Raw genomic sequence first — 12,501 nt, 5'->3', positions numbered from 1 at the left:
AACAGTATAAGATGTATTGCCAAAAAGCATTGTTACCACAGAGAAATAATCTATCAAACGCAAATTTCCTTACTTTTTGTGCTAAGTTTATATTAGTTAAGTGAATTATTCAAACTCTACTGTAGATGTGAAGCCATAAAGTCAGAACGATTAGTGACATGGTTTGACTTGAGTAAAACCTTGATTCTATTGAGCAGATTCCTCTCAGCTTTTACTCCTATGAGGGCTTCCTATCTAAGAGCTCCAGGTGCTTTTAAATCCGTTTGTGACAAATGAGAGATGTCAATACCTTCCGAAACGCTTAACCCTCGTATTATGTTGAAAAGAAATTACATTGATGCAGGGCTGGACTGGTACAAAAAATTGGCCCTGGCATTTTAGGCCCAGGCGGCCCACACCCACCGTGATTGGTCAGACACATTACCTGCAGACAGTCCTCTTGAAATATGCGTGTATTGTATTCTATTATGAGTTGCATAGTGTTCAACATTCATGTGATTGTTTTGGATCCTTCGAGAGTGGTCCCAAGACTTATCTGTTGATCTTACACTTAAATAATTAGTTCATTCTTAGAGTTATGATTTGTATATTTATGGTATTTTTATTATTTTTTTATTATTGATATTTGATATTTTATCGCCATTATTGTTATTATTGCTATTTTGCTTAATATTGGCTTAGCAACTTTAAAAACTGTTTACTGTTCATTTTAACTATTGTAAAATTCATATTTTGTCGCTTTGGACACAAGTGTCTGCTAAATGCTATAACCATAACTATAACCCTTCCCAAAAGCTACAAAAAAGATGAGAGTAGTATATGCCCTGGAAAAGAGCACCAATACAAGAGAAGCTAATTAAGCCATTCAAGGAACACTGATGCTTGTATCAACACTGAATTTATAGATCACACAGACTTTTCAACTACCAAACAGGCCAACGGCTAGCATTTTCAATGTAAGCTTAAACAGTTTGGTTACCTGACAGCCACTAACTTTAATGTTACAGCCAAACTACTTGTTGTCGTTATGACGTGACACACACGCACGCACACACACACACACACGTCATGGTCACTCTCCTCCTCCTCGGCTTCTTCCCTGTATGATGCGGTTTCTGCTTCTCTGAAGCCTATTAGCCAGCCACCTCTCCTCCTTCCTCTACTTAAGCTAATGCTGATGTTGAAGCAGCTACTACAGCCCCAAACATGTCAGAAATTTGGCACATTTTGAGGAATCCGCCTGTAGATTCTTAATCTTTTTCTACTGTAATTTCTCTGCACCTCCCTTGCACTTTGGTGGTCGTTTGTCTATTTTAACATGGATGCTAAACTTCCAGCAACTATTACAGCTCGTGTCCCAGGGCCGGAAATTAACCAATGGGCCGCTGCGATTTTTTTATGGGCCAGCCCGGCCAAAAAATAAAAAAAGACCTATTTATATCGGCGATTCGGCCCAGAAGTGCGTCGGCCCACCGGGAAATGCCCGGTATGCCAGATGGTCAGTCCAGCCCTGCATTGATGATGTTACGGGTCAAAATGACCCGTACGGTGTAAATACACTCAAAACAGTCAAAGAATCAGTTAAAACCAATAAGGAGTTTATTTTACATCATGTGAACATTTAGAAAGGAGAAATGCAATATGTTTTTAATTCCAAAACTATATTTAGCAATTATTTAGTGAAAATTTTTTCCTCATCACATTTGTTTCCATGGAACTTGTCCCATTTCCTCAAAATATTCTTTTCACATTTCCATTACTCTCCACATTATGGGCAGAGTGTAACTGTGTGCTCTCTGCAGATGTAACTCTTGCATTTCACACGAGGTGCTTGTTTTACACTTGCATATGCCATGCATAGCTAGATATGGCATCACAGGATGCCCATATTTTGATGCCATACTTGGCAGTGGCAAGAGACAGCGCCCCCTATATTGAACAATGCTTTCGTCTACAGTGACATGGGGACCAGGATTGTACAAGACAGGTACAATTTCGACCCATACATCCCTTACATCTCTGATTGCAGCTAGTTTGTCTCTTTCAGGTCAACCAGCTCTGGTGTTGTGGAACACCCAAGACATTGTTGCTCGAAAGATCCGGATCGTCAATAGCATTGTCCTCGGTCTCTGAAAGATCCTCTGACTCTGAAACCTCTTCCTCTACATCACTATTAACATCAAAAATATGTGCTAAATCTTCTGGAGCTAATTTTGTAGTGTGCGTGTCAAAGAGATGACATTACAACAGTAAAGAGGACAAGCGTGAGAAAGCTCCTCCTCCTTTACAAACACACACCTGGTTCTAAATGGGTTTTGAGAGCCAGTCAAATTGCAAATACTGTAAATGCTATCAAGATAAAGGGCATCAAAGAGAGATATTTATTTTGGGTCTTAACAACTACCCGTAACATCATCTTTTTATACAAACTCTGAACAGACATTCCACCACACATCAGTGTGTTCTGATTTAACAGACAAGTTTATGACCCTAAATGAGGAAATGTCATGAGATTTTATGAAGAAAAAGATAGGTTAACCAGTACTTTGGGCAACACAAAAACGGAAATGGGTCAAATTGACCCTTAACGTAATACAAGGTTTAAAGGCAGGGTTGGGTAGCATCCCCTCAGAGCTCTGTTTTAACCCCTCCCTCTGCCTTCAGGGCTCTCCCCACACACAGACATGCATAAGACATTTCCTAAAAACAACTACTATTGATAAAATAATATTTGTCACTGGCCATGAGGCATCCAAATACTACTCCATGCTGCTTAAATGTTTTAATAGTCCAGTCTCTAATCTTAAATCAACCTGGGAGACTGATCATTCACAGAGCAGGAATTAGAATAACATTTTAAAGAACTATGAAAAAAGAAACATCACGGGAACCTAGAACCGCACTAGTACAGTTTAAAATAAGGAACACAGTATACTGGTCCCAACCCAGGTTATTTAGGGTGAAATTAACAGACAGCCCAAATTGCTGGAAGTGCGCGGTGGGCGTTGGCACGCTCCTCAAGATGATGTAGTCCTGCCCTGTTTGTTAAAAATTCTGCTCTGCTATACATGAAAATATCAAACTCATACTTAATTAGACTTTTTTTTTTTTTAAGATTATTTTTTGGGACATTTTAGCCCAGGACAGGTGAAGAAATTAAAGGGGAAACAGAGGGGGAATGACATGAAGCAAAGGGCCGCAGGTCAGAGTTGAAGCGCACTATCAGGTGAGCTATTCAGGCGCCCGAACAAGAAAATTTTAAAATGGTACTTCATATTAAAATGGTTGCCAACCCCTGCTTTAGACTGACTCAGCTTGAATAATTTGAGTCATGATATGTGCTACCTAACTATCTACACATCTGCCAAAGTATAGTTATGTATGTGTATGAATATATATTCTTTAGTAATGTACAGTATGTATTTTCAATTATGTCATTACTTGCTGTTATGTTGTTATGTTTGTTTTCTTTCACGCAGTTTGTGTCACATGTTTGTTTAGATATATACATAATTTTATATTTGATATCATTGTCCATCCCGTGCATTCTTGTTTCTGTTTCCTTACAGCCTTATTTTGAAGGCTATTTGATGTTTTGTCTTTTCTTTTTCGAAGAATAATAAATACTACTGATTACAAAAGTACAATAGCATAAAAGTATAATAATTTTGCACCTGCGTAGTACACCTGCTACCTTTATTTATCTATGTATTTTCTGGTCTGACAAGGTAATCATATTAGAGTCTAGTGGATGTGTTGGAGGATGTGTGGAGACCTACAGGAATGAAGAAGAGGGCTAGAATGCTGAATCATTGTACATCCAGTAATCAGAGGAACAGGTTTGTCACAAAACTTGGAATGACAAATGGGGTTAGCAAATGAAAGATGAATGTTCCTTCCTTCATGTCCTCACTGTGGTTGCATTTTTATCCTATAAGATGACACAAAGCCTCCCTTTTCACCATAAGACCTGCAAGTTACATCACCTGATTGCAAGAGCTGATAAAACTGAAATCCAAACTCTGATAATAAAAAAAAGACAAAGTCATGCCGTTTGAGGTCAGTCTGGGCAGCTGAGAGGAAAATTCCAGAATTGAGGTAGTACAGTATATAAGAGGCTAATATTTCACATCTAGTCACTGTAACATCAGCTAACATCATTGGTTTAGTTGTTTAAGCCCCTGAAAAGGTAGGAAATGTTTCATAACATAGATAAAATATAACTTTTATTAACTGAAATTTCATTATTATATTGGCATAAGAAAGCATCTGTTAGATTTTTCTTTTACTTCTTAAATGAGGTTAATCTCAGTTTAATTTAACATTTCTTAGCCTATACAAGACTGGATTAATAGAATAGAAAGATAACATAAAATGCTGCCAATTGAAATATATGTGAGTAAAAATAATAAGAACTTTTTGCAATGGAAGAAATTTTAAAAAAGATGGAAATTTAAACTAAATACTTAATGTGTAAAATGTTTTTATTATGAATGTTGTTACTAGGTATTGAGTTGTACAGAAAGTGTAGGCATTATAAAATGCTGCACAGAGACCTTGCTAATCATACTAGGACAGAATCATTGTATTGGTGCGTTTCTTATTAACTGTTGCAAATTGCAGTTGTCATTGACTTTTACCGCTTCAAATGAGATCATGAGATAAATGCACACAAACTAAATATATTTTAGTACATACTTTCATGATCTGACATGCAACTTTTGTTTGTCAGGATTTAACGTTTAAACTTTGTTTCTCATCCCTGTATCACCAAAGACAGAAAGAAGACTGTGATGTATCCACATTGGTTGAAGTGGAACTTATGTGAGTATTTTACAGCAGTATTGTTTTATTTTATTAACACAAAGGCGTTGGAGACAGAATTTCTTTAAATATAAAGAAACGTAACTGATAAAAATCTGCTATATCCTGCCATGTTGGTATTCAATTTTACAGACTGGTGGAGACTTAAAGCAACACTATGTAACTTTTAGCTGCAGCTGTATTTCCAATGGCTTCGGTCCCTCTACAGGTTGTCTCATTGGAACTACAGCTGCAGCTTAAAGTTACATAATGTTGCTTTAAATGTGGTTGGAAATTGGTTTAAATTCTTTTGCAGTTATCCTGTGCTTTCAAATATGTGGTGTACGTGCAGATTTTGCTGTGGTCAGGTCCTTAATCTGTTTCCTTGTCTGCGGTTTTGATCCACTGAAAGCCGCTGCACAGTAGTTCTGCTTTTAAGCACAAAGTTATATTTTCAGCGCTGCATGATGAAATGAGAGGCCAGTCTTTACTGGCATATATTGTTTAGTTTATTATAGGATCCCTATTAGCTGTGCCCTTAAGCACAGCTACACTTCCTGGGGTCCACATTTGAAAATATATATTTAACATTATATACATACTGTATGTGACATATGCTGCAACTTGCTTTTCATTGTGTGTAATTCTTCAGTTTCTCTACTTCCTTTTTGAAATAATTCAAACTGTTGTTTCATATTTCATCATGTCACAGTATATCCGGTTAGAATTGTAGATGTCTCATTAAACAGTTGTCTCTTTGGGTTATTATGAATGCAAGATCTAGTCCAAGATATTTGTTCATTTTCGTTAGTAATGGTGTTTGAGTACCTTAGTACTATTTTCTTGTGAAGAAAGTGACTTTTTGTTGAAAGTTTAATTTGCTGTGCATTTAATATAGATCAGTGCAAGTGCAAGTGAACAAGGTTTTCTGTTGAGAGAACTAAAAGGTAACACTTTATGGGTCTGTAATATCCAAACTTTTTTACAATTTAAATATACTAATATTTTCTGTAGTAAAAAAAGTAATCCAGTACTTATTAACCACAATAAAGAAAGTGTTCATTTAGTACACTTTTATTTACTTCTTTCAAATTGATTCCTAACCTTTACAGAAAAAAACTTTGAAATTGATTTACAGGCAAGCATACAGATGAAGATATATGGAGAATAGAGTTACTTGGGTTTCAATGGAGCTGTTATTTCAAGAAAAAATCCTATTTCACATACAATTCGTACCAAGTTTGTTTTATGAAACTTCCAAGGAAATGATTGGAAAGTGATACAGTATAACACAAAAACAAAACTGCCAAATAGGTCTATATTGTTTATATATTAATTTTGGCAATGCAAAACTTGCAATACAACTTGCGCATATTCATGCATCCTAAATACAAGTTACAGTTTCGTGGAGAGCCAAAGTGAAACCAGAACTTTGGGTTTATTTCCTAAAAAAAACTGAAAAAAACACATTTCACTTTTCAGAAAGACCTAGAAAAATAATGTTAAATGAGAGAGTACACTGAGTTAGAGAAGCTAGCCCGGGCATGACATTATGACTTTTTTCATCTTTTAAAGGTAAGTAAAGGCATAGTTGTTTTTCAGTGTCTCACCTTACACAACTTTAGCTTTAATCTTCTCCACTTGTTGAATTGAATGTCCCAACAACACCAAGGAAGATGAAAGTGATATGAGCTCTCTTTTGGAGTAAAATGGGGTGTTTTCCTCTTGGTGTGTGTGGGTATCCAGTTGCTGCCAGTGTGCTGCTGCTCACATTGTACCACAGCACCACTGCTGCTGTCAGCATGAAGGAACACCTGGCTGATTGTCTGGAGGACAAAGACTACGATGAACTGCTGCAGACTGTGAAGAACGGCCTCCCGCACATAAATACATCTCATCATGTTGTCATTGTCGGAGCTGGCGTGGCTGGACTGACGGCTGCCAAACTACTGCAAGACGCAGGACACAAGGTACATGCAACAAGTTGATATTGGTATTAAGACCACTACACAATAGGGCCGTTTTTTACCTGCTATATGATGGTGGGCTCGTAGTAACTATAGTTGGGCAACTTGGGCGTAGGCCTGAAACAATTATTCAAAAATGTTCTAACCGCAATTAAAGCATTAGAGCATTTCCTTAATGAGTTAATTATTTAGTTTGCATCCATCAAACACGTTTCTAATACCCATGTAGCGCCACCTAACAGTAGCTATCATATGATCCTATGGACTCCTAGCAGAGAACGCCCCCCTTGCAGTTGCAAGTCAAGTCAGCTTTTGAATGTTAAAAAGCCACAAAGCACCTTTATATGTGTTTAAGTAATGTAGAGTCTGTCTGTTGTGTTTAATCTACTATTGTGCTTTGTTACATTAGTAAAGGGACTGTAGCTGTCTCAAACCAGTGAAATCCAACACACTCTGTTTTTTGGTAATGATTAATGCTTTGTTTTTAATTGATTGGGATTAATTTTCTTTCAACAATGTTATGTTAATTCAAGCAAAAGTACATTGCTTTATAATAATAAAGAGGTGTGGTTCACTTCATAGGCTCTGCATTTGCGTATCTGGGTCACAAAACAGTGATATATAACAAAAGATGTATCCTGGAATTCATTCAAACCTTTAATTTGTTTGAAAAAGTAATAAGTAAATAAATATTTTTAAATTTGACTAAAAGAGACAAATATATAGTTAAAAGCAATTATTTCTGAGACATTAATTGTGAATTTTTACATCTCTATTTGGATGTTTGGTAGCCCGGAGGTTAGAAAGACAGACTATTAGCCCAAATGTTGGAATTACAGCTTACCTATGATGTGGTTGGTTTTATTTCAACATTGGTGGGGACACATATGAAATGGGGGGCTGGGCCTATTCTCTTGTAGATTACCTTTTCTCATTTAATGTTACCTCTGCTGAGTCACTACACATTTAGGCATGATTTACTCTTCCATTACAACCTGGCAAATTCAAATTCACAATATTAAGGCTAATGCTTCACTTTGATTGTACAACAACAACCTAAAGGTTTATTTTATGTATCAGTTTTGAGAGCAGTAACATTACATGAAGAAAGGTCATGAAATAATTTTGAAAATATATTATTGAAATTCTATAATTAATGGTACTAGGTTTTAAGTGTAAGTACCCTAACTGCTGAGGCGGTGGTTGACTTTGGAGCTTAATGTTAAGGAAAAATTCAAAATCAGAATCAGAAATAAGTTTATTGCCACAGTAGTTAGCCTACGTGGAATTTGCCTTGGTGATAAGTGCATACATAACAAACAAACAAACATATTAAACATTAACACAGGAGAAGCACAATTGATATCCACATACATGAAGAAGGTTAGGTAGACTTTAATGACTTACACAGAAGCATTTAATGGAATGTCTTTTGAGGAGAAAATTAGGCAGGCCGTAAAGGTTAACCAGAATGTCATGTCATGCCATCCCAACTCTCTGAAGTTCCTGTCTACCTGAAGGTATATTTAAACTCATGCTAGAGGCCTTAAGTTTAGCTGAACCTTCAATGTCGACGAAGGGTTTGCGGGTGCCACACAGATGCTTAACCCAAATACCTCAGCACAGACAGAATGTGATATGTGTTTACTTCCTCCATGATCTTGGCAGGATGGAAGTGCTTGAGGCAGCACTGTCTTATTATACTGCTGTTACCTCTCCCGTCACCTATGGAGACACAGAGGAAGTAAAGAGGGCTTTAGGCTGCCCAGTCATAGCAATGCCATACCTACTACCTTTGAAACATTACAAAATGGCCTTATTGTGTATTTATCTGTTTGTATTTTTCTGTTCTGACAAGGTAACCATAATAGAGTCTAGTGGTCGTGTTGGAGGACGGATGGAGACCTACAGGAATGAAGAAGAGGGCTGGTATGCTGAACTGGGAGCCATGAGGATCCCAAGTACTCACCAGTGAGTTTAAGTTTTAAAAACGCTCAGTTTCGGCATTTACATATAAACATGGCATGCAACCCTTCCCTGTCTCAGACTAACATGATTGTGTAAAAAGGATGCTGATGAAACTACCAGCTTTTTATGGGGTTGATTTGCAAGGAAACCATCCACAATATTGTGATTATAATCATTTAAAACATTAAAGGTGAGATACAAATTTAACTGGGATAGAATCAAAAATAAATTAATAGTTAAGCTATTGTAAAGGTTTTACTATCGCTACAGTGGAACTGAGTCAGAATTATGTTATCTACAGTATAGAGCGAAACATTCCTGTTTATTTCCATAAAAATAACATGGCGAGTTACTTCAAAATAGCAGAAGGTGAGTTTTATTGTTGAGGCCCTTGGAGGCTGCAACGGTTTTAACTTAAAACTCAAAAATGATGTAGGGATGTTCCATGTGCCACCATTAAATGTCTTGACATCAAGCGTATTTAGTGAATGTCATCGTTTACAGTCTGTCTCACACAGTAAACACACATTACAGTAATAAGCTAATCACCATCCCCTTTGTCACCAGAATCGTCCGTTGGTTTGCTAAAAAGCTAAAGGTCAAGCTGAATGAATTCATCATGTATGACCCCAACACCTTTTACTTGGTTAATGGGTTGTTGAAGAAGACGTACACAGTGCAAAATGACCCTGACGTTCTGAAGTACAACGTCACACCAAGTGAGAAAGGGAAGTCGGCCGACGAACTGCTACAAAAAGCTTTGCAGAAGGTACAGAAGAAAGGAGGGAGTGATTGAAAGAAAGTTACACAAATTCCCATCCTTGGAAAGCAAATGTATTTTTCTTTATTGTGGAGTAGTTTATCACCGCCATAGAAGGGCTATATAAAACATGGTGTAACATAACTAATGGGATAGCTTCCTCAATATTGGACCTTCCAGGTCCAGGAAGTTCACTAATTGCAGAAGTCAGAGTTTACTGTTAAGCTGTTCCGGCCAAGTAGGTTAAAAGAGGACATGTTTAAAGTCTGAGCTATATGAAAATTAGACAAACATTGAACTACTGGCATTCCTGTTCGGTGGGCCCAACCTCTAAGAGTTTCCATTTGGTGCCTTTTTGTGTCAGGCTAGGCCATACAGTCGAGTTACACATTCATGGTTCATTATAGGCAAATCAAAGTTAAGTTTGACTCATGGGGACACCATCAGCTCAATAGAGAAATGAATGAATTGTTCCTGTTTTTTTGTAGGTGAAAGATTATGTGCAGACTCATGGCTGCGAGGCTGCGCTGAAAAAATATGACCACTACTCTGTGAAGGTAAAACACAATGATGTCATAAAATGTTGTAAAATGAGAACATTATGTGAGGTAAATTGCGAATCACAACTGATATTTTAGTGCATTATAAATAGCACTTTTTTTCACATACCACTTTCAATGGTTTAGCTTTTGAAAACAAACAAGTTGTTACTGAAACTTTCACCAATTAGTCTGTACATTCATAATTCCTGATTTAAAATTGAAAACCTGACTAGTGGAAAACATGTAATCCAACAATTTTAAGCTTTCTTTCTGAGCTACCCTGACAGCATTACATGGGACTTTGTTTAATAGGAGTATCTGAAAGAAGAAGGAGATCTGAGTTCAGAAGCAATAAGGATGATTGGAGACCTTCTTAACGAAAAGAGCCATATGTACACAGCGCTGACTGAGATGATCTATGTCCAGAATGACATCAATGACAATGCTAAGTAAGGCTCTACATCCCACACTGTCAACTATTCAAGATTGGAATATATTTTTTGCAGTAGAGTTAAAATATTATCCAACCCTTAGCCAGTAAATGTGAGGTGGTCATGAAAGGTCTGGGAAACTAAAGTTGTACACTGTTTACTGGCTTCAAGAGAAGACCAGTAAATATAATATTTTCATCTGAAAGACAGTAATTCGGTGGCTTTACATGTAACACTATATGAAGTACATTTTTGACCTAAACTTAGATGAAACTGAAAGTTGTTTTTATCAACCGGCAGCAAAACTCCTTTGACACTTATGCCTGAATGTTCATACTGGGTCTCCCAGTTTAAATAATAACCGATGAATATAATTGTACATAAACATACAGTACCATATTGACATATTGGAAATGTGCACCTCTCTGCAACACTGCACTCAAACATGTATTTGTTTTAAAGGTACGAGGAAGTGACTGGTGGATCAGACCTTCTCCCGAAAGCTTTTCTTAATGTCCTGAATGTTCGCATTCTCCTCAACTCCAAGGTCAAACGCATCAGCCAGTCAGATAAAGGTGTAATAGTATCATACCAGAAAGGACAACAGTCTTCTTTTACTAGCCTTTCCGCTGACGTTGTCCTGGTAACAACCACAGCCAAAGCAGCCCTCTTCATTGACTTTGTTCCACCTCTCTCCATCGAAAAGATGGAGGCACTGAGGGCAGTCCACTATGACAGCTCCACTAAAATCATCCTAACCTTCAGCGAGAAGTTCTGGGAGAAGGATGGCATCAGAGGAGAAAAGAGCATCACCGACTGGCCCTCCCGTTTCATCTACTACCCCAGCCACAGTTTCCCAACCAATGAGAACATTGGTGTCCTCCTGGCCTCCTACACCTGGTCTGACGAATCCCTCCTCTTCTTAGGTGCGAGTGATGAAGACCTGAAAGAGCTGGCTCTGAGAGATTTGACAAAGATCCACGGCGACAGGGTCAAATCTCTCTGCACAGGGGTGGTGGTGAAGAGGTGGAGCGCGGATTCTCACAGCTTGGGTGCCTTTGCTCTCTTCACACCCTACCAACATTTAGAGTACTCTGAGCAGCTCTTCAGAAGTGAAGGCAGGGTGCACTTTGCAGGAGAACACACAGCTTTTCCTCACGCTTGGATCGAGACATCTATGAAATCTGCAGTCAGGGCTGCTACCAACATTAACAACAAGTCAGCTAGAATGCGACACCATGACAAGTTCTAGGTTCTACTTTCTAGGTCAATTAGTAGTATCATAGTAATGAAATGTCTGTGTCCAATTTTGAAATTACACAGATGTGTAGCCCTTACGCTTGGTGATTACATTTCTTCTTTAGGAGTAATGCTCATTGTGATTGTCCTTACACAATGCAGTTCTAATCTGCATCAAACTGGTGGATTTTTGACAGTTACTGATGGCTTGTTGTTGCTAGGCAAACGTGTAATCTGATATAATTAATTTCCAAAACAGCTTTTGCAATAACTGTCTCTAAAAATCAATAGTATGTGCACCACTAATCTTGCTTCAACCTTAATGTCAAAATGTCAATGTCAAAGCCTGGCACACTTCCTGGGGGCCTGGTTTTTACTCGCAAGTTAAATAGCAGTTTTAAATTAAATTATATAGATCATAGCGTATATTCATTTTATCAACAAGACACATTTTTTATCTTTTTCATTTTTGTTTCAACATGCTTTTTTGATTGTTTAACTCTTTTTGGCCAACATTGGTATTGTTTTGGTATTGGTTGTTAAACAGTTAATCATTAACAAACCTTCAATTAACTTCCAAACTTTACGTGCATCAGGATAGGATATAATCATTGGTAAAACACAGTAATCTTCAAAAAACAAACCACAAGAAATGGCACCCATTTAGAAATATTTTATTTTGTTGATTGTATATAGCAATTGTCCATTACAATGAACAGCATTAACACATGGTAAATACAGAGAATGAAATAACGCATGTGACATCTGATCTGATTTAAACATATCAAAAA

The sequence above is a fragment of the Perca flavescens genome, chromosome 19 (genome assembly GCF_004354835.1).
Source record: "Perca flavescens isolate YP-PL-M2 chromosome 19, PFLA_1.0, whole genome shotgun sequence".
Lineage (NCBI taxonomy): Eukaryota > Metazoa > Chordata > Actinopteri > Perciformes > Percidae > Perca > Perca flavescens.
This window is presented reverse-complemented; position numbering follows the sequence as displayed.